We start from the raw sequence: 21955 nt of genomic DNA on the forward strand, positions 1-21955 counted from the left end.
CCCTTCACATAGGTGACTTATGAAGATGCTATGAAGACAGTGAAGGAGTCGTCCTCATCTTTGAGAATGAAGCAAAATGGTTTGGGACATACAACTTCCACTGCCTTTCCTTCTAGTAACTTTCAAAACCCTTACTTGCATGAAGCAGCTCTCTTAAAGGAGAGAAAAGTGGGAAATGCTAGTTTTCACCTAGGGGAATGGAGGGCGATTCTGCACCTTAAATAAACTTGTATTTAAGCATGAATTATAAAATACTACAAAAGCTGGCTCAAACCCATTCTTCCTGGTACTAGAGTGCTATCCTGATTTCTTCAAGCTTCTTCTGTGGCACAGCTCAGAATGAAAAAGGCGTAGACAGTGAAAGTGCAGTATTTAATTCTTTTAATAAAACACTTCAAGTATGGTAAATGCTGGCTTACCTATGCTGCTCAAATACTCTTTCAAAAATTGTCTTTAAAACCTTGTTGATAAACAGTTGATAATTTTCTGCAGTGACACTTAAACACCTGCGGTATTTATTCTAGTGTGACACCATTTTACCTAGTCTGCTGTTAAAAATAGAAAATCTTAACACTGTCAAGGGTTACAGCACTTTTAATGCTGCTTTATACATTCCCTAGCTTAGGCTTGTCTTATACTTAGGACTGTTACTTCGTTACTTTTCTTGCCTGTCTCTTTCTAAGGAGATCTTAAGCTTTAAATTTTCATCAGGGATTAATCATAGCTGCTCTGCCTTAATGGCTTCTCATATACTTGGAGATAAGGGGAGGGGGAACAAAAACCCCACAATGTTCTGTCTTCCATTGGCCTTAATCCATATTGTTTTAATTAAAATACTCCCACTTTATATGTGGCCTTTTGACCCAGTGTTGCTTGGCTTGATGGTCTGTGAAAGTAGCTAATCATAACGGGAATCGTTCATTTAGGAGCTGGAATGAAGTACAAGGAAGCTGTGTCTTCTTTAGAGCAGCCCACGTGCTTTTTTTCAGCAAGCGAGAAACAAAGCGCGCTGCTGGGAAATGTAGAACTGCCAGGAAGGATCTGGAGCTTCCACAGGCCTGCACTTGGCGTTGCATCCTTCCCATGCCCTGGTATTCTGGTGGTTACAAAGGCGGTATCCAAGAAACAAACAAGGTGGGGGTTTTGTCATTTGCAAAACTTCATCACGTCATCACCAGGAAGAATAAAACTTAAGCAAGGGTATTAAGTTAATTTTACATGTAAGTCTTTTACATTAGTGATCTTTCCTGAGGACTCAGTTCTACTGGAAATAAATTTGAGATTACGGGCAATAACGGTGAATAACTGGGAAGAAAGGATAATGCAGTCAATCAAGCAAAATGCAAACTGATTAAGAGGAAAAATAACGTTAGCGGGAAAGCACAGTCATTTTTAACATAAAACTAGGCTGCTACTTGTTCTATGCTCAGAAGGGCTACTTTATGAATAGCGATCTGATTATTTGGCCTTTAGTTTAAGTCTTTCTGGAAGCAAAGTCTAGGTCTTTAATAGCACTGCACCAAACTCCTCCTACTGCAGTATTTTTCATTTCCTGGCTTTTGCAAAGACACAACAATGTGAACAAAACATTCAGCTGTGTTTATTAGGAAGAAAAATAAGCGGAGAATATTGTTTGTTTTGTTTAGTACGTTCAAAGAAGAACTACATGAAGATCATCTCACTATTAATCTCTTTAGTGCTTATCAAGATAATGATCGATTTACGGGATGGCACGCTGTTTAGTTTTCACAAAAGTTCAATTTTAACCTAGCTTTGTTACAGGTATGTTCTCCACCAGTACAAGGGGAAGGCATGTTGGAAAGTAAGTGCAGAGGGAAACGATAACGTGAGGCAAGCCAAAAAGTTTTAAAGAATTGTTTAGGTAGAAAGGCTTAAGGTAGTCATAACCTTTCTGAGGTAACTGAGACTTGTCTTTTCCTATAATTTTAAGTTTTGGGACATGAAGTCCTATTTTTCTGCAAGACACATCCTCTTTTCACTGGATACAAATATGAGCCTATTCATTCTCCTAGACCCACTGGTAAATTGCATTTTATATAGCGATATTTATTGGGAATTGGCAACTCTTAAAAGCCTGTGGGTTCCTTTTCATGTTCCCCAAGCCCTGTTTCAGGTGAAAGATTTGAAAACTTGTAATGTGTATTTTGTGTTTATATACAAAACTCAAAAAAGATACAGGAATTTTAAGTGTCACAGGAATGTTTCCTAAAAGGAATGAGTGAGCAGGTTTACCTGATCTCGATAGCAACAGGGTGGTGAACCTTTTAAGAGAGGTCTGAAGAGGTTGGCAAACTAAGAGATGCGACGCAGCTGTACGGGAAGCTGAGAACACGGAGACACAAAATGGGAAAGACTCTTTTGATTAGACAAGAGCAGTGGGTGAATTCGGGCGGTACTGTAACAACAGTCCGCCGTCGGTGTGCTGTGGACATCAGCTGGGCACCTCTTGGTCTGCTGCTCAGCAGGAAGCTCTTCAGAAGAGCCCCGTAGTCTTGCAAGAAGCGTGACAGACTGTCCAGCTTTATTAACTGCTATTAGCTTTAGCTGTTTTACGCTGCCCTGCTCCCTCCTGCAAGTCTTGGTGCTCTCCTGAACACGGCGGAGAGCTGGTGCTCCGACATTCTTACAATTAGAGGTCACTGCAGAATCACAGAATGGTAGGGGTTGGACCGGGGGCCTACTTGACCATCTGTAAGTGAGAAAAAAGGGCTCTTGCACTGTGACATACAAACTGCTCTTTTCTGTGCTCCTAGAAATAACTCATTTTCATTGAATTATATTAATTTTACTTTCATTAATTTCACTTTCATGCTTCTTGTGTTTGGGGGCCCTTGTGCCTCCTGTTACCCAAAGTGTAAAAATGAGAAAAGCCTCCGACTGCTCTTACTGCAGCCTGTGAGGCAGAACACTGCCGTGTCCCTTTCCCTTTACTTAATGTGATTCTTCAGTTCATCTGCAAATTTCCTAAATTTTTGCGAGGGGAAAGGCAAAAGGGAGCAGTGAGTAAGTCAAATGAAAAAACAGGAAGAAAGGTCCCACCAGGAGTTACGTTCTTGTAAAGAATACAGGGAGCACCTACTCTTTTAACTTCAGGCGTCCTTCGTGACAGCTTATTTTTTTTAAGCAGTGCATGTTCTAAGGTTCCTCATAGCTTCAATTCCACTCTTCAGTTTTTCTTAGAGCAAAGCAGTATCAGGCTTTGAGTTATCTCCACCTCTTCTCTGTTTCACTGTTTTGAGGTGCCTCTGAACCACTGGCTTTGCTCTGAGCTTGATGCTGCTTGCCAGCCCTTACTTTTCTCTGGGATTCACCAAAAAAAAGACATTTTTCTCCAAGGTTTCAACTCATCAGAGTCTGAAAGCTAAGCAGCCTTCAGCTGTTAAAGCAGACCCACCCACAAGCAGGATTTCCATCACTAACATTTATACTATTAGTGGTGTTCTGAAGCACTGGGCTGGTACTGGGAGACGCGGAGATGGCTATGCTGGTGTTGAATACAGTCGTTCTGCGTAACTCTGCCGTGGGCTTATCATCTCTGAACGTTTGGCATTGGTATCTGTGGTGCAGAAAGGGAATGGGCTCTGATCTGATGCAAATCCATGGTTAGCTGAGTAGAGTGACGTCCCTGTGGGCAGGGACTTCTTTCACTAGATCAGATTGTTCAAAGCCTTGCCCAGCCTGGCCTTGAACGCTCCCCGGGATGGGGCAGCCACAACTTCCCTGGGCAACCCGTGCCAGTGTCTCACCGCGCTCAGAGTAAAGAATTTCTTCCTTATGTCCAATCTAAACTTACCATCTTGCAGTTTAAAACCATCGCCCCTTGTCCTGTCACTACAGGCCTTGGTAAAAAGTATTTGTCTGTCTTATAAGCGCTAGTTCTTAAACCCACATTGGATGCCAGTAGGACGCTTTAACTCCTAGCTGCTGGCCTCCCCATCTAGCAAGTTGTTTTGCAGCAGCATCCAGTCTTCTGAATTGCAGTCGTTGGTCATATAATTGTACCCGGTTGGTTTTTATTTCTGCTCGTAGTGCTGAGTTAATGCCATTCCCATATGAATTGCATTCTGTGCTTTGATGGTAGATTCTTGAACTGCTTTATCTTACCCTTTTCACACTTCTAGGACATACTGTGAAGACAGAGACGAGCTTTTTTATCTTTTCTATCCAGATTACAAGCCTCGAGCGAGGAGTGAAGGGAGGGAAAACAAAGCCTTGGCTTAACTCATTAATTTATTGACAGTTTTTCCTGGTTGGGTTATATAAAACTGCAAAGATACCAAGAATATAATCACATATAGAATAGGGCTTTTTACCCGATTGAAACATTACATCCATGCTGATAATTAAGAGCCTGCTACCTTTATTTTTTGGAGTACTGATTTATATTGAGACTACAAGAGGTGTTAGAGCGGTGCATCAGAACCTGACCAGTACACGCAGACATAAATGGATGCTGGTATTTGATACTAAAGATTTCATACCCAATTTCTCTCATATCTGGCAACCCACTTAACAGCCACGGTGATGTGGTCAATCTCATACCATGTCAGGTGTCTGTGAGGAAACCAGACTTGCAGGAGTATGTGCGGGGAAGATGCAGAGCTCTTCCATGGGCAGTAGCCATGGGAAGTGGGATGCCATCCTCATAGAGACGCTGATGAAGTAGGGACTGGATGAGCAGACAGCGAGGTAGGCTGAAAACAATCACACTAGGTGATGGGCAGAAACAAAAAATTAATGGTTTAAATTGAGAAGACTTAAGGATGCTTGTTGATCTTGCCCAGCAGGTGGTTGAGACCCTGCCTCAGGCCTGCGAGAGTCGGGTGGAGAACTGGCTTGCTCTCAAAGTCCTTCAGGCATATTCCTTGTGTGCCTGTGCTGGTGCTGCCCTCAGTGCTCATTAGCTACTACTCAAAGGAGTAGCTAACTTCTTAAAGTGGCAATATCCCACCAAACATTAGAAATTCACATCGTCTTCAGAGGAGCTAAGTGCAAAGGGGCAGTGAAAACTCCCACATCCTCCAGCTTTCCTGAGGAGCACAGTACGGCTCAAACCTCGGTACATTCATTGCTCTGTGGTACTGCCCTGTATGTATTCCACATCCAGATGGATGCTTGGAACCAATTCCATGATAAACAAGCTTGTGGTTGTGTAGATAATGAAGGACTGTGTGCATTTCTGTCTAATCAGGAAGCATTAGCTCCTTTTTTTTTCCCCCCTCTCCAGGCTTTTACTGTAAGTGTCACCAAAAATCTTACCCAGCCTTGAAGATTCTCTGTAATTGTCACCTAGGGCCCGGGATTAAAATCCTCTGAAGGATTAATCATTGTTTTACAGTCCTAAGGGTCTGAACAACTATGTGGTGAGAAACAAATCCAATGAGAAATAGCAGAGGTCGTCCCTGCTGCCATTTCTTCCTCCTTCTGCCAGGTCTTCATCTGCTGATGATAACCTTTTACTCCAGCATTTGATCAGTGTCATGGCCAAATCTCTGTAAATAGATGTCAAAATACTCTGAAACTTTTGCCTGTTCTTCAGCCCTTAATGCTGGAAAGACTATCCGTGCCAGACAAAACTTGCTGGAATTTCCATGCCACCTGTTGCTGATGGCATAATCTGTAGTTATCTGAGAAAAATTATGAACTACCTAGCGTCCATTTTTTTTTTTTAAGAACAGATCCACATCTATATTTTGCTTACTAACTGTAGCAAATTGAACACTCCCCCTTCACCCCCTCACCCCAAACTCTAGGTGTGTAGCAAGTGTCAGAGGAAGCCTTCCTGAGACAAGCAGAAGTGATTGGACTTGGAGCACTCTTAGAATCATAGAATCATAGGGTTGGAAGGGACCTCTGGAGATCATCTAGTCCAACCCCCTGCCACAGGAGGGTCACCTAGAGCAGGTTGCACAGGAACGCGTCCAGGTGGGTTTTGAATGTCTCCAGAGACGGAGACTCCACCACCTCTCTGGGCAGCCTGTGCCAGTGCTCTGCCACCCTCAAAGTAAAGAAGTTCCTCCTCATGTTTAGGTAGAACTTCCTATGCTCAAGTTTGTGCCCATTACCCCTTGTCCTGTCCCCAGGCACCACAGAAAAGATCCTGGCCCCATCCTCCTGACACCCACCCTTTAAGTATTTGTAAGTGTTGCTAAGGTCCCCGCTCAGTCGTCTTTTTTTCCAGACTGAAGAGACCCAAATTCCTCAGTGTTTCTTCTTAAGAGAGGTGTTCCAGTCCCCTAATCATCTTGGTAGCTCTCTGCTGCACCCTCTCCAGCAGTTCCCTGTCCCCCTTGAACCGGGGAGCCCAGAACTGGACACAGTACTCCAGGTGCGGCCTCACCAAGGCAGAGTAGAGGGGGAGGATGACCTCCCTCGACCTGCTGGCCACACTCTTCTTGATGCAGTGGCACCCCAGGATGCCACTGGCCTTTTTGGCCACAAGGGCACATTGCTGGCTCATGGTCATCCTGTTGTCCAGCAGGACTCCCAGGTCTCTTTCAGCTGAGCTGCTCTCCAGCAGGTCAGCCCCCAACCTGTACTGGTGCATGGGGTTACTCCTCCCCGGGTGCAGCACCCTACACTTGCCCTTATTGAATTTCATAAGGTTCCTCTCTGCCCAACTCTCCAGCCTGTCTAGGTCTCTCTGTATGGTGGCACAGCCTTCTGCTGTGTCAGCCACCTCCCAACTTTGTGTCATCAGCAAACTTGCTGAGGGTGCACTCTATCCCCTCATCCAGGTCATTGATGAATATATTGAAGAGGACTGGACCCAGTACTGACCCCTGGGGAACACCACTCATCACTGACCTCCAACTAGACTCTGTGCCCCTAATCACTACCCTCTGAGCTCTGTCTTTCAACCAGTTATCTATCCACCTTACTGTCCATTCATCTAGCCCACTCTTCCTAAGCTTCCCTATGAGGATGCTGTGGGAGACCGTGTCAAACGCCTTGCTTAAGTCAAGGTAGACCACATGTACTGCCTTCCCCTCATCTGTCCATCCAGTCATGACATCATAGAAGGCTATCAGATTTGTCAGACATGATTTCCCCTTGGTGAATCCATGTTGAGTAGTTCTGATAGCTTTCTTTTCCTCCACATGCCTTGAGATGACGCCCATCATCTTTCCAGGGGTGGAGGTGAGGCTGACCGACCTGTAGTTCCCCGGCTCCTCCTTCTTGCCCTTTTTGAAGACTGGAGTGACACTGGCTTTCCTCCAGTCCTCAGGCACCTCGCCTGTTCTCCAGGACCTTTCAAAGATGATGGAGAGCGGCCCAGCAATGACTTCCCCCAGCTCTCTCAGCACTCTCGGGTGCATCCCATCAGGGCCCATGGACCCGTGAATATGTAATTGATTCCTCACTCGATCCTCCTCAACCCAAGGGAAGTCTTCTTTCCCCGTTACTTCCCCCAATGCCTGGGACTCCTGAGGGCTGGGCTGAGCAGTGAAGACTGAAGCAAAGAAGGCATTCAGTAACTCCGCCTTCTCCGCATCCTCCGTCACCATGGCTCCTGTTTCATTCAACAGTGGGCCCACAACTTCTCTGGTCTTCCTTTTGCTTCCAATATACTTGTAGAAGCCCTTCCTGTTGAGCTTGACATCCCTGGCCAGGTTTAATTCCAAGGCGGCCTTGGCTTTCCTTGTTTCATCCCTGCACGCTCTGGCAGCATTCTTGTACTCCTCCCAAGGGGTCAGTCCCTTCTTCCACTTACTGTAGACTTCCTTCTTCCACTTGAGCTTTTTCAGAAGCTCCTTGCTTGAGCTGGGCTGTTTTAAAATTGCAAACCATGATGTCATTGCAGAGGTGCGATTATCCCAGTAGAGTTAATGACTGTGAGCACGTTCATCCTAGTAATGTATGGATAGCAATGTATGGATGAGTTGAAATTTCCTTGATCAAAGAAAATTCATTTGTAACATGTTTGAGGAAACAATTCATGGTCCTGATGCGGCCTTAAGATACATGAAGTCTTCATTGCCACCGCAGTTGCTATCACAGCTGTACTCTTCAAAATCTGGAAACTGCAAGTCTCTAGAGAAATTCTGCTCTCTGAGATACTGACACGATGATTGAAATGGAGGAGCCCTTCATGCAGAGGGGAATATCAAAGACTCCGGCCTTTAGTGAGGAGGAGCAATAGAAAGCACGTGCCATAAACAGGCAGCAATCACAGAGAGCTGCCCGTTGGAAGCAGGTAAATCATCACTGAAGGAGGAAAATAATCACAAAACAAAAAAAATCTCTTCCTTGCAGAAGCTGTTCCTGAGAACCACTTGGTCTGGCCCTCTGTCAGTTCTTCTGCTCTTTTCTAACAACTTTGGGCATTGCCTGGTTTTGTTTTTCCTTTGATCCATAAAAAAAGACCACGTCAAGATTTTGGAAATCATCAAAATAGATTATATTTATCAAGTAGAGTGTTTAATAGGATGGACTTAGATGAATTTTCTGATAGAAGAAAAAAAGCTAATTCCCAACTTGCCCATCACTAGATCTGTGGTGGGTTTGCGTGATGGGTTTGTGTCCCAGAGGCTCCAGAACGCCCACAGACCTGCATCTGTCCTTAAACTGGTCAGACCTTGGCTAAGCCCCCTCCTCCTTACAGGTAATTTGAGTCTGTGTCTCATGAAATGTCATTTAGAATTACAGGACGACAAAGTTTCTGTTTTATGTGAATAAATGAGAAGTCTGATCACCCAAATTTATACCATGGAACAATTCAGCTGAGGGCTGTGTGCATCGGTCATTTGATCAGCATTTTGGGATTATAAGCAGATTTCTTCCGTATGAACATGGAAACACAATCTGATCAATAATGTAATTTCTCCCCACTAGTAATATTTCTTTGGATTTCAAATATAAGGTTCCCAAGTGATGCTCAGCTACTCAAACCAATTACAGTTCCGTTTTCCCTTTGCAGGTTTTACATTGACTGACTCTGATCACATCTCTGCTAGACAGCTTTCTGTGCTTTGGTTTTGTCTTTTTTTTTTTCCTGAACTCTCGTGGAACAAACTGAACTCCATCCTCTTGGTTTGAAGGACACCGTTTATGTATCCACAGAAAACCACAGGCTGTTTCACCGATGCTGATTTTGGCCAGACGGGGAGACTGCATGGTATCTACATTGTTTTAGGAATACAGAGTTTTTAACAAACTGCATGTAAGCAAGCCCTTTTATGTTCATGGAGTTTCCTTGTCAGTTGTTTCTTAAAACCTAGCTTACCTTTCAGCATCTGGCTGGTAAAGTAATTTAGTTCCTTGGTGCTGGGAATATCAAAAGGAAATAATCTGAATAATTTTGCTAGATGCTATGTCACGTCTTCACATCTGATAGATTACAAAGATAGTTTCCAAGCGAGTTGAATGTCAGCATCTGTGTCTTGGTTGTGTTTGGTGACAAGGTAATGAATTTGTGGGTTTTGTATCTAATGAAAACACTGTTAGTTGAATATCTCTACCTACTTCATCTAAGATATACAAGTTATATCTCTATTCTGTAGCGAGAGTGTAATTGTAGATGTGGCGATGCTCCTCATTAGCTTGGATAGAGTACAAACAAAGACGTAGCAGCATTGACTTCAAAATTTTTCAGCATCTTTCAAATCCTTTAGAAATTCCAAGTAGGTTAGTGAGGCAGTTATAGTGCATAGAAGGATATGGAGCTGTGTCTTACCTGAGGGATCTCCACCGCAACCTGCAGATGTCCTTACACGTCCTGCTGTTTCACCCGAGACTGGGGGTCACCCAACCATTGGTTTTAGGGAGTGGTGAGGAACGAGGTGAGAGCAGAAAGGGGCTGTTTTCCCGAGTCGGTCAGTATTTCATGCCAAGGGATATCTGTTGCTCTGAAGAACAGAGCAGGGGTGTTAGCTTATCCTTATCTGTAAGGTGACTTAATGTTTGCGAGGAACCCAAGATCAAAATTTGGATATAGACGTTAACTGCTACTTTTCCTTTTTATTGCGTACTACTATTTGTTGTTGTCCCACCTGAGCAGCAGATAATAAAGCAGAGTATGGCTTGTAACTGAAACTTAACCTTGTAAAACCTGTGTGTATGTTTACTCTCTGTTAATGGGAGCATAAAATCCAATCATAAAGTTTGCGGTTCTGCACCTGGGGTACTGGCACAAGTGACCGTATCGTGGCCCAGTAAAAGGCTGATAAAGAGTAAACGGGAGGAAGCCTCTCAGTGCAGACAGCAGGGCCTGATCTGGCAGAAAATAGCATAGAAAATGCAGTGATGCTGTTGTGTAAGGGACTTGCCTCAAAGAGTCTGAGCTGGGGAAACCTCTGCATCTTTGAGAAAGGGAATGATTTTGAATTAATTTCTCACCTCTCCCACAGCGCATGATGGCCACAAGTGATCTGTAAGGAACATTTGCTCTTTGAGATGATAATCCTCCCTGATTTCTGTATCTGCTTTTTATTTTCATGACAACTGTCAATCTGGCTCTCGTTTGTGACCCTTGTGGTTTGGTCAGTCCCTTTTCTGGTCAGTTTGAGAAAACCACGTGGCTGAGGAACAATGGTTGGGTACTTCGAAGTACAGGTCTTGAGAGCAATGATGTTTTCTCTTGAATTGACTAGAGTTAATACAGCATGAGTAGGAAGGCAGAAGAACTGCCCTCACAACCCTGCATTAGGAAGTTTTGGTTCTGATGATGTGATGTAGGAACAGCCCATATTTTTCAGTCTCTGCCCTCTGTAATCACATCTGCCTTTCCCATCAGCTTTCACCATTCCTTCCTGAGGCTTCCTTCTCCTTACGAAGTCTTCTGTGAACTTTCTCGCTCTTCTAGAAGAGATGGTAATGTACCTTTTTCTGCCAGGAGCAGTTAGGTAGATTTTTGTAGAAGGTCACCACCAAGGCTTGTGCTGTTCCGATCCCTGCACCATCAAGAGAAGCCAAACTTTGTCTCGTCTCTTGTTGGGATAGCAGGAAAGAGTGGCAGTACATTCCTTACTTCACCCTGGATAGACCAACAAGACTGAAGCATGTTTTCCAAAGGGCAGTGGCTCTAAACAGTGTGATTAGAGGTATGATACCATCATTCCTGTAAAATGGCAGGCCAGCTTAAAAATCTGCCTACACAGAGGACAAACTCAGTGGTTTAAAAAATTATCTTCACAAAAGTTGTCTTGAGATAGCTGAGGCTACACCTAAAGACCCCAGCGCAGGGGATGCTGAAGGTTTGATGATGGACGCAGATGGTGTATAGCAAGACCAGATTCTGTCAGATGCATGCTCCAGTACCGTGTGGGCAGCACGGACACCTCTTTGCCTCGGAAGCCAAAGTTTCCAGTAGAGGGTAATGGGCAGATGTACCTGGGTACTCTGAGGCACTAATTAAAGAATCGGAGTGAGTCTTTGGGAAGAGCCCCCAGTATGGGCTCAGAAAGCTGTGGTAAACTCCAGTGTGTGGGTGAGGGGTTTGAGATACACGTGCAACACCGGGAGCAGTCAGTCACAACAGCGTTTAGCATTCCCTGGCCACCAACTTACCCTATTTAGAGAAAATACTGTGCTTTTATTGTAAGGAGGATATTGTTGGTCTTCATGGTGCGTTCATTCCCTGCTGATCTGAAACCAAAGGTTTTCGCAGTGTGTTGCTGTACTCCCTGCAGCAAAAATATATGATAAAATCATTGCTGACTAGACAAGGCACTAACTGGAAGAATATTGTGTAGACGCATATATTCTTTAAGTGGAAGTTGGACAATATCATAAAAGCAAGCATGTCTTGGTGACAGTAATTCTCTCTGGGAAAGGGTTAGGCTCTTCCTTCCTTCCTTCCTTCCTTCCTTCCTTCCTTCCTTCCTTCCTTCCTTCCTTCCTTCCTTCCTTCCTTCCTTCCTTCCTTCCTTCTTTCCTTCCTTCCTTCCTTCCTTCCTTCCGTTCTTTTCTTTCTTTTCTTTCACTCCTCCTCCCTGAAAACAGAAAAAAGGGCGTCTTGCCCTTAAAACATTTTTCAGCCAGCAACCCATGGCATATTTTCTGCTAAATTGTCAGGAGACAAATGTGGGAGGCTTAGATAAAGCCAAAGACTGAACTGTGGGCAACCATCTTGTTTAGACTGCACCGAGCTTCTGCTCCTTGTTTTTATCCTGGGCCTGTTTGCTCCAGCTGAGCAATGTCTGGGGGGGTACTCGCATGTGACACTTGTGCACCAACTCTGAGTGGAGCAGTTTTGAGTCGGTAAGTAGGAATTCCTGTTGCCACACGTTTTCTGATTGTAAAGCCCCAGTATAATCTGATGGGTTGTCTGGAGAATCGCATGGAGAGAGAAAGGTATCCCACCATCAATAATGTAAGTGGACTTATCATTGCATGATGGGAGGTAGGAAAATGACCACTGGAATTCATCTGTGAGGCAAAAAGTCAATGTTTTTGTCTGAATTCAGCACGTAAATGGGTCAGCGACTGTAAAGTGCCAATGAACGTAAAGCCTGTGCTTTTATCACTTGTTCAGCATAATCCTTCCAGAGTGCTATGTTGAGTTGTTTTTGAAGGCCCTGTGCCAGGGCTTTATCAGATCAACATAGATCAAAGGTTAGGCTTGATTATTATGTTTGTATATCTTTCTGCCTTTTTTTCTGTCCAGTTCTACTAAGCAGTCCGGAGGCTTTAAGTTATGAAAAGTGTTCGTTGAAATGGAGTAATGAAAACTGTTTCAGCCTGGCCTTCTCTCACCCAACGTGTAGATGCGTGGAGAACACAGAGGCACAGTGCCAGGATCCGACCTCGCTCCCTGTATTGTACACACTCTGCTTTCTGGCGTAGTGCAAGTCCTAAATCATAACTGGGGCAAATGGAGAGTATGGAGATAAGGAAAATGGAGATATGGTCCGTAGAAACTTGGAGTTAAGAAGCCCTAAGCCAGTCACAAAGGAGCCGCTGATGGGCTACTGGGCCTTATCCAAAATCAGTTTTTGTGTTTGCTAGGTCTCAGGCAATTGGACAATGGAGTGGGCTGGAAAGTCTCTAATCAAAGTCAGAAATCCACCTACTTGCCTGGGATTTAGCACTTCCAGCTTTGCTGGACACACTGGTAGGATGCTAAGCCGAAACCCTGGCCCCTTGTCCATCTGAACTGTCTGATTTGTGCCAGAAACTCCAGAAACATTGGTTGTATTAGTGTGATTGGGCAAGATACGGACTAGAGCACAGGCTAACAATTCAGCGTGCTGTTATCAGGCTCCCTGGCATGGCTTTGGCCCACGCGGCATCTGTCACAGGTATTGTATGGTGAATTAACGTGGACCAGACACTCTTCCCAACATGTATTATGGAGAAGACCACTCTATTTTGATGGAAAGAGGGACTGGAGGGAGTGTAAGTGTGTAGACCTGGATTATGACTGAGGGCGGAGAACATCCCCAGGTTGTTTAATTCACGGTACAGATGTAGCCACTGCAGCTAGAGGCATGAGTCAGGTTATGTGCTGGTACTCGAGAGCCAGAGGAGCTCATAGAGCCAAGCACACCGACCAGAGCCTCCTGGCTTTTTGCTGTATGGAGCTGGGATCCTGGAAGTCCTGAGTCCCCAGACTGCCAAAGATGGGATCCTGATGCCTTTTGCCGGAGGCAGCAAGAGGCAGCAGCTGGGCCGCTGGCACTGCCTGAGTGCTCTTCCAGCTGAAGCCCTCCAGTGCAGCTCACATCTCCTTTCCTTCAGGTCCCCTGAGCCAGGATGAAATGTCAACCTTCTCAGAGCTGTAGTGATTAAATGACAAGTATGTAAACAGTTATGCAGGGTGAGAGAGGGGATGGTTTCCTAATAAAGTGATTATTTTTCCACATGGCTTATAGAAACTGTGGTGGGGATGGCAGTGAAGACCCCTGTCTGAGCAGTGAAGTGTGTGCAGACTGTGGTACATTCCAGGATGTTTTTGCTTCTGAGGAGCGCAAGTCTCATCGTATATCCCTGCTGTAATGTGCCCACCTGCACACTTGCTGGGCTGCAGTTTTTGGGTTGCACACATGGGCCGGGAGACTGTTGTCAACGTGGGCTGCAGTATTGACCATTTTCTTGGCTTCTCCAGCACACTTTCTAATGTCCCTCCTGCCTTAAAATTTTGGAATTGGGAACTGTAACACTTCAACATATTCAGGACATCCCTGTCCCATCTCCAGACTCCCAGATACTTTGGGTTTAAAGCTTACCTTTTTAGATAGCTGAAGCAAACAGGAACACGTGCTTCTTACAGAATAATAAATGCATAGATATGAACAAAAGTAAGTCCCAATATGGCTAAGTTGCCTTGATTTCCTGACTACGTTTCTGTATGGACATGAGAGTCCTGTGTGCATGATTTCCTAGTCCTCATTTTCCCAGATCTGCTTAGTTGGGGCCTGTTTTCTGTGCCTTTGGCTTTCCTGACATCGTTTTCCTCAGTGTGGCTGATGACATCCTTTTCTCTTATAAGGCTGGAGCATTTTGATCAGTTTTATCAGTTGACAAAGCTGATATTCCACTCTGCTCTCGTGAGACCCCACATGGAGTACTGCGTCCAGCTCTGGGGCCAATATAAGAAGGACATAGACCTGTAGGAGCAGGTCTAGAGGAGGGCCATGAAGATGATCAGAGGGTTGCAGCACCTCTCTTATGAAGACAGGCTGAGAGAGTTCAGCCTGGAGAAGAGAAGGCTCCAGGGAGACCTTATAGCAGCCTTTCAGTACTTAAAGGGGGCCTACAGGAGAGATTGGGAGGGACTCTTTATCAGGGAGTGTAGTGATAGGACGAGGGGTAATGGTTTTAAACTGGAAGAGGGGAGATTTAGATTAGATATTAGGAAGAAATTCTCTCCTGTGAGGGTGGTGAGGCACTGGAACAGGTTGCCCAGAGAAGTTGTGGATGCCCCATCCCTGGAGGTGTTCAAGGCCAGGCTGGATGGCGCTTTGAGCAGCCTGGTCTAGTGGGAGGTGTCCCTGCCCAGGGCTGGGGGTAGGAACTAGATGAGGGACTTGTTTAAGGTCCCTTCCAACCCAAACCATTCTGTTTCCATGATCCTATGATGTCTTCATTGATTATTTCCTTTCTGCAGTTCAGAGTGTTTTGCCATGACTGGCAACTATCTGTCTTGCTGATCAAGGACACTGTGTTTCAGATGGGAAACTATTGAAGGCCAAGGGATCCCACTGCCAGTGTTATGTCTGTCTCCACCACCACCACCATGGGAGTGCCTGGGAGCATCCTTTCCACCAGAATTCCCCAAATCCACACAGGGACTTTCCTCAAATTGTCCTTCTGAGCCTTCCAGAAGAGGGATGACTCACTGAACCAGAAACTGAAAAGAAGTGTTTCACAACAGCAGTGAGGCACACTTGGGCACATGGTGGCACTAGGTGCCTGGTGAAAAAAGACCGACTTTCTCCGGCTGGCCTCACATCTACATCGCTGATGGAAGAGGCAAAAGCCTGAGTATCGCACGGGAAGACAAAGTAAGAAATCCAGGCCTCCAATAGGATGTCTGGGAATACTCTCTTAGCAAGTGTCTTCTTCCATCTGTCTGTCATCTGTCGTACGAAGTCTGCTTCTGGTCATAGTACACCCACGAATCCCTCAGGGCAAGCTTTTCCTGTAATGCTTTCTCATCCCTCCCTTGCAAATAAACCCAGGGCACATTCCTGCTACCTTATTACAAGATCTATGACATAGTTATCGAAATTCTTGCTCACATTAAACAAAAATTATTGGTTTTTTAAAAGGTGGTGGCTTAATTTTCAGTCTGGGTCCTTCTTCAGAATCTGTTAATGGCTGGTTAACATCATATTGGCAGCCTAAACTTCTGAGCTATAAAATGTGAAACTTTTAAATTTTTTCCTTATGACAGAGGTATTTGGGGTAGAAAATCTGAATGACACGACAGGAGAAATTTGCCAGGGAGCTCTAAGCGGGAAATAGAGCTGAACAATCTTTTTCTAATTATCCTAATAGAGTGCCATTATCAGGAATGCTCTGTGCTCCATTGGGGAAGAAAGTTATGTTAATAGAAAACAAAGATATTTGATCCTTTGTAGATCAAAGCACTTTTATGATGCTGCTGTCATTATGAAAAGCTCTTGGTGTAAGAATGGTACTTAGTGGACAATGGCTCTATTGTTTGTCACTTTTTTACCTTCTTAGAAAAAAACCAAAAATCAGACCTAGTGTATCATTTATGAGGTCCCAGATTTGATGAGAAATGCTTCATTCTACCACAAAGCAACAGTTTTTAGGACTATGCTGCAGTTCACTGCCTAGGAATGTGAGAAGTTCCACTGTGCAAAACGGAATTCTGGTATGGAAATAAAAACTTGCTGAAATCCACTGAAATGCAGAAGGTCCTTGCAAAGTCTCTGAATTCCACACTGGAAAGGCCTGTGGGCTTTCTTACCCATTTTCTCTCTTTCTATTTACGCATATTTTCATTCAGTGTTTAGCCCTGAGAGCTTCCAAGCAGCCTTTTCCCTTTTGTATTTATGCAGCGCTTAGAGCAGTGGGACGCTGGTCCATGACCAAAGCTCCGAAGTGCTCTCCTAACGCAGATAATAACAAAAGTGGAGAGAGATCGATACTGAGAACAGTTCACCCATGGCTCACAAAATGGATTTCTTACTGCTGTAAAACCCTCCGAGGAGGGAAAAAGTGCTTGAAGACCTGGAAAGGCATACGTACATTGGCAATGTTGTGAAAAGAATAGCGTCAAGAGTATGGGAAAAGGAGAGAGAATGTTTTTCAAGGGAAGGCCTGTCAATTCTTGTAGGTAGAAATGCAGTATTCAGCGGTAGAACTAAATAATGAATATGGGTAATTTACTTCGACCTGTATTTCAGTTCTGTACAAGCTCTTATCACCGATGCCTGTTTAAGTGTAGGATTGGGCAATTCCTGTCACTGCCTCTGCATGGGCCTAATCTAACTGGATGACAGTACTGTTTCCGTGTGTGCAGGACACCAAGACTTATAGCGTATACCATCAACAGCTCTAGCAATTCGTACCATTATTCTGTAGTTTGGGAAGAAGGTTACTTGACACGAGGAGGTGATATAGAGTGCTCTTCACTGGGATAAACGCAAGCAAGAACGCACGTCCCCAAAACTGCAAAGCTTTCTGGAATCTAAACCTTGGCTATTACTTATCCAAGAGAGGTCCAGAGAAGCAGGTAGAGCCGGCGGTGAGGAAGTACCAGTGTCACCCAGAGAAGCAGATTTTGTACGAGCAGGAAGGTAACAGAGCGACAGCATTTTGGAGTGTGCAGTAAATGAATGGGATAGTGCCAAAAAGGTATCCTCACTCTCTGAGGATGGCCCCTCCTCACCGGGCTTACACACTCAGGGTAGTTCACCACATCAGGGCATTTTAAAATATGAACAGGAGTTTCTGTGCACACGGGGCACGCGGGGATTCCCGTTCTCCAACAGGAAACTCCGATTGACTTTAGTTGTCAGGGGAGTTAGACTGTCCTGTAAACGAAGTGCCCAAACCCCGACCAAGGTGGGGAGAACGGGGGCCTGGCCGTAAGAGATTCATACTGAAGTTGAATGACATTAAATGGACTCACACAAATGTAGTCCTACTTTTGCCTTTTAAAATATTAAGTTGGCAAATTGCTAGATTAAAGACTGTTCCTGAGAGTTGTGAACTGAGATGTTTTCTTGCAGGGTAGGTCTTGCAAACTTTGGCTGGCTATATTGTCTTGTGTGTTGGGTAGGACCAAGTGTGATGGATTTGAGATCTTCAAGTGTGAACATAAGGGATGAGCATTCCGGCAGCTGGAGCATCTCAAGCCTCTCGACATTCCACGGGCTGGAGATGTTAAATTTGTTTGCAAAATGGAGACAAGTCCAGTGGAAAATTTGATGTTTTATTGTTTCTTTCAAGGTTCCTACAATTTCCAAGCAGCTGTAGATGAAACCTGAGGTAAGTATATAAACTCTGTTTTTAGGAAATGGCTTTCTGCCTCATTCCATTCTACAAATGGGCCTTGCACCCTGCTCACCTATGACATTGAATTTAACAAGTCTCAAATATATCACGTCATCACCAAAGAAAAGAGCAAACATGTAGAGCTGTGGCTACCCTAGAGGCAAGCAATGGCCGGTTTCCTTGAGGAATAGTCAGCTCAGAGAAATCTGTGTATAAAATTTGTATGTAGTTACATTTGTGTATTGAGGAATACGCTGAAATCGCACCAAATCCAGAATATTGCCGGTTGCCTAAACCTACAAAAAAACCCAAACCAAACCAAACAAGAAAAAAACCCAGCAAAGACCCCATCACAGGAAAATCCAATATGGAGGATTGTCTGTAATCTGGGACAAGTATATATCAAATAAAGCAAAACTTCTCACATTTTGCATATACAGTAGGGCATTCAATTAACTATTTTCCCACTTCATGGATTAAGATGCTGATGTCTGGCTCTTCCACTTGACTACTTTGCTATGGTTTAGATGTATTTTCATCAATCATCTCTTCTACGTACTTCCCTGGAACAATGACCTTGGCTCCTCTTTTGTTTGCTGACTGAGGACAATGTTCAGGGAGAGAAGGGCTGAGGCATTTTTTTTAACGTTGCAGACTTCAGACTGATTTCATATCCTAGAATTCATCCCCTGGCCACACAAAGCTTTCTGGGGTTCATTTTCATAGTTAACCAGAAAAGAGGCCTAAGAGGATTTCACAGAAGGCTGTGGTACTTCCTACAGGAGACGAAGCCCCTGTTTCTGGTAGAACAATCTCCCCATTCACTTTTTTCTTAGAAGGCCAGGAGAGCTCCTTCCTCCAGGAAAAGGTCAGTTCATAAACTGTAAATGCTGATAATAACTGCAGGGACATCTATAGATAGTCCTGAGAAGCTGTTGTTATGCATGAAACCAAATTAATAACTGCAGACACCTGTCAAAACAATGATTACATATCAAGAATGACACCAGACGAAAAAGGAGATGTTTGAAACTTCCTTCAAGTATTACTTTTGGAGTCCTGAGACTTTTAAGGCCAGTTGGAGAAGACTCTAGGTATATGCATCCATAATACTTAGTGGAAGTCTTGAGATTCACAGATGGACAGTTTTTTCCCCTGTTAATGAAGCGTATTTTTTGCTTGACAAGTGGAAAATGTTGCCACCTGTGAAAAGATTAAATAGGGATTTTGAGTGGACTCTTTGTCTGTGACTGAGCTTTTTAGAAATCCTGGCTGTGGGCCAGCTCTCAAGAGGAATATTCTTAATGTTTGTTTTTTCCTATGACTGAGATCGGATCCTTAGATAATTTTGACAATGCCACAACAAATTGTTTTATGGAGGAAACATACTCATATTTCCTATGTCTCCAGAGTCACTGGAGCACAAATCTGTGATTCTCATTATGTGAACAAGATGTTCATAATGTTGATGCTGCCTTTTCTTTCCACTACGCTTCCAAGTGTTAGGTATAACACTTGGAATTTCTTCTATTTTATTTATTAGCACAGGTAAATTTGCATTTTTCTTTAAAATTTCTAATCTCATGTAGCTGGGACTCTGTTCAAGCAAAGACAGAGCTGAATCCATTTCCTAGGCTTCGTTTAGATAACATACAATAATACCTTTTTTTTTTTTTTTACAATAACGTTGATGGACAATGACAGATTTGCCCCTTGACTGGCACACGCTCTTGAAAGAGAACATGAGCTGCTTGTTGCAGTTGGAGATGCTGGTCCATGCCTGGCTGGTGGAAGGAGTGCAGATCCGTTGGGAGTTTGACAGCCGTGTTCTCCTGCAGCATCTGAGCATCTGCACAGTTACTGCGCCTCATGGATCTGGAAAGGATTTTCTAACACTGTTGTTGTTGCCACTGTGATCCTAGTTCTGGTCTTCTATTGTTAGCTTTCCCCTGTTCATGTTCTTACTCTTCTTTCTCCACATCCTTGTCTTCCAGTGCTTTCCTGAAGGAAGAATGCTAATTTTGCTCCAAACATTTTTAATTATTTGAGCCTTTCTTAAGTCATTGAGCAATGAGGTTTTCTGCAAGGCCTGAACTTTCATATAGCAACCTAAACTGATGGCAGAAAAACATCTGATTATCAGGTTATTGTTCCAGTGTTTCATAAAACAGTCAAAGGGAATAAGTGGTGCCCAACACTGTAAAGCTGGAATTCCTATTACAGGTAATATGGCTAGGAGGCAGTTTGAATGTTTGTGTGCAGCAGCTTTCTTGCTGTCTAGTATATGTAGGCTTCTAAGGCAGAAAGCAAACATGGAGCAGCGGCAACAGCAAGGACTGTGCAAGTGGTTGGTCTCAACTCGATATCAAGTATGACCACCAGATTGCCCAGGGATGTTCTCCCTGCTTTTGGGAACAAGGTCTGAAGCCGCATGCCCGGCTGACGTAGCATTTTTCCTCCAGCATCATTCTCCGTGCTTCTCTGCTGATGTCTGCCAAGGCTTGGCCTTTATCCCCATCCATTTTTCTTACAGGTGGTCCCGTCTTTATGGCTTTTGCTTGTATCTCCGACTACCTCATTTTCCTTGGCCATTCACGTGCAACTTCCCTGAGGACCGAGTTCCCAGATAAAACTCAGTAACGTATCTAGAGTGCTGGCGGAGTGAGCAGGTGGCGCGCTCTGTCTGCTCTGCCTAAATAACCCATGGCGTGAGCGGGCAGGGAACTCTCCTCAGTTGTTATTGCGGAAAACACCTCATGTCTCTGCTGTGAGTGCTCTAAGGGAGAAGTCACCTGTAGTTATGTGTGACAGTACATTTCCCAGAACACCAAAGATGCACCAAAGCACTACTGCTCACTATTTGGTACATAAATTAATAAAAATCTTTCTTCCATGTACCAAGATGTAGAACCATGGATGCCTCTTTTTCCCTTCTGCACCGAGGCTTTCACTAACCAGCCCATTCTTCCTTTGCAGTTACTCACTTTCCCTTCTATGTTCAAGCCGTAGTATTTCCCTCCTAACACAATTTCATTCTTCTCCCCTATGGCCCCCAGCTCTAACACTGCTTACGCTGTCTGGTGCAAATAAGTGCCTGTGAAAGCATCTTCGCTGCCTGTTTTCTTACCGTTTCAATCCCCTCAGCCATCACACCGCTTCCAGCCTTTTGTATCCACTCTGAGCTCTTCATCCTTCACAAAACACCACCACCCTTCCTAATATCCCATTAAACTCTTCCCCTCTTTGCATCCTGTCTCTTGAAGCCCTCTCTCCTCTCTGGCTTATGCACTCCCTTACGCTTTCTCACGCTTCTGGTTTTTTCCTCCTACAGATAACTAATGCCTTTCTCATCCCCATTCACGGCTGGTTCTGTCCCACCTCAGTAAGAGGACTCTGAAACTCACCCACCAAAATTACTTCTCCACTGGCCCTTCTGGCTGAAATGAGCCCATCCACTCCAGCTTCCTTATCTATGATGAGAACCTGCACACTCCCTGCTAAAATCAGTTCACATCTAGGAACGTTTTACTTTCTTTTTTTTTTTTTAAATCTTTGTAATTTGTTACTTACCGTATGGAGTGAATCCCTGACGAAATGATTGGTTTTTTTAGAGTTCTTACTTCATTGGTATTTTACCTTTTTCTTTCTTGTACTTCCCAGAAATGACCTACGAATCACAATCTCTGTCAAACCAAGCACATGTAACTGTCCTGTGCTGCGGTCCCTCCTAACAAGTGCGCACCCACTGCCTCACCTTTCCTTGATGCCTCGATGACGATATGACTGTATTTAGCTCTGCCGGTCTTTAATGCAACTGAGCAACTGGAGCATCTCTCTTACAAGAAAGGCTGAGCCTGGAGAGGAGAAGACTGAGAGGGGATCTCACCAGTGCTTATAAATATCTAAAGGGCGGGTGTCAAGAGGATGGGGCCAGACTCTTTTCAGTGGTGCCTGGTGACAGGACAAGGGGCAACAGGCACAAGCTGGAACATGGGAAATTCCATCTCAACATGAGCAAAAA

At 44.3% G+C, this 21955-nt stretch overlaps 1 long non-coding RNA gene across 1 annotated transcript; it reads left to right on the forward strand.

The window, feature by feature from the left end:
- The first annotated feature begins 675 nt into the window (after positions 1 to 675).
- LOC128904320 (uncharacterized) lies at positions 676 to 21677 on the forward strand. The gene is made up of 4 exons (XR_008464466.1): positions 676 to 1134; positions 8942 to 9184; positions 15134 to 15467; positions 21595 to 21677. It is a non-coding gene; the product is annotated as an uncharacterized LOC128904320 (long non-coding RNA).
- The last annotated feature ends 278 nt before the right edge of the window (positions 21678 to 21955 follow it).

The sequence above is a fragment of the Rissa tridactyla genome, chromosome 1 (genome assembly GCF_028500815.1).
Source record: "Rissa tridactyla isolate bRisTri1 chromosome 1, bRisTri1.patW.cur.20221130, whole genome shotgun sequence".
Taxonomy (NCBI): Eukaryota; Metazoa; Chordata; class Aves; order Charadriiformes; family Laridae; genus Rissa; species Rissa tridactyla.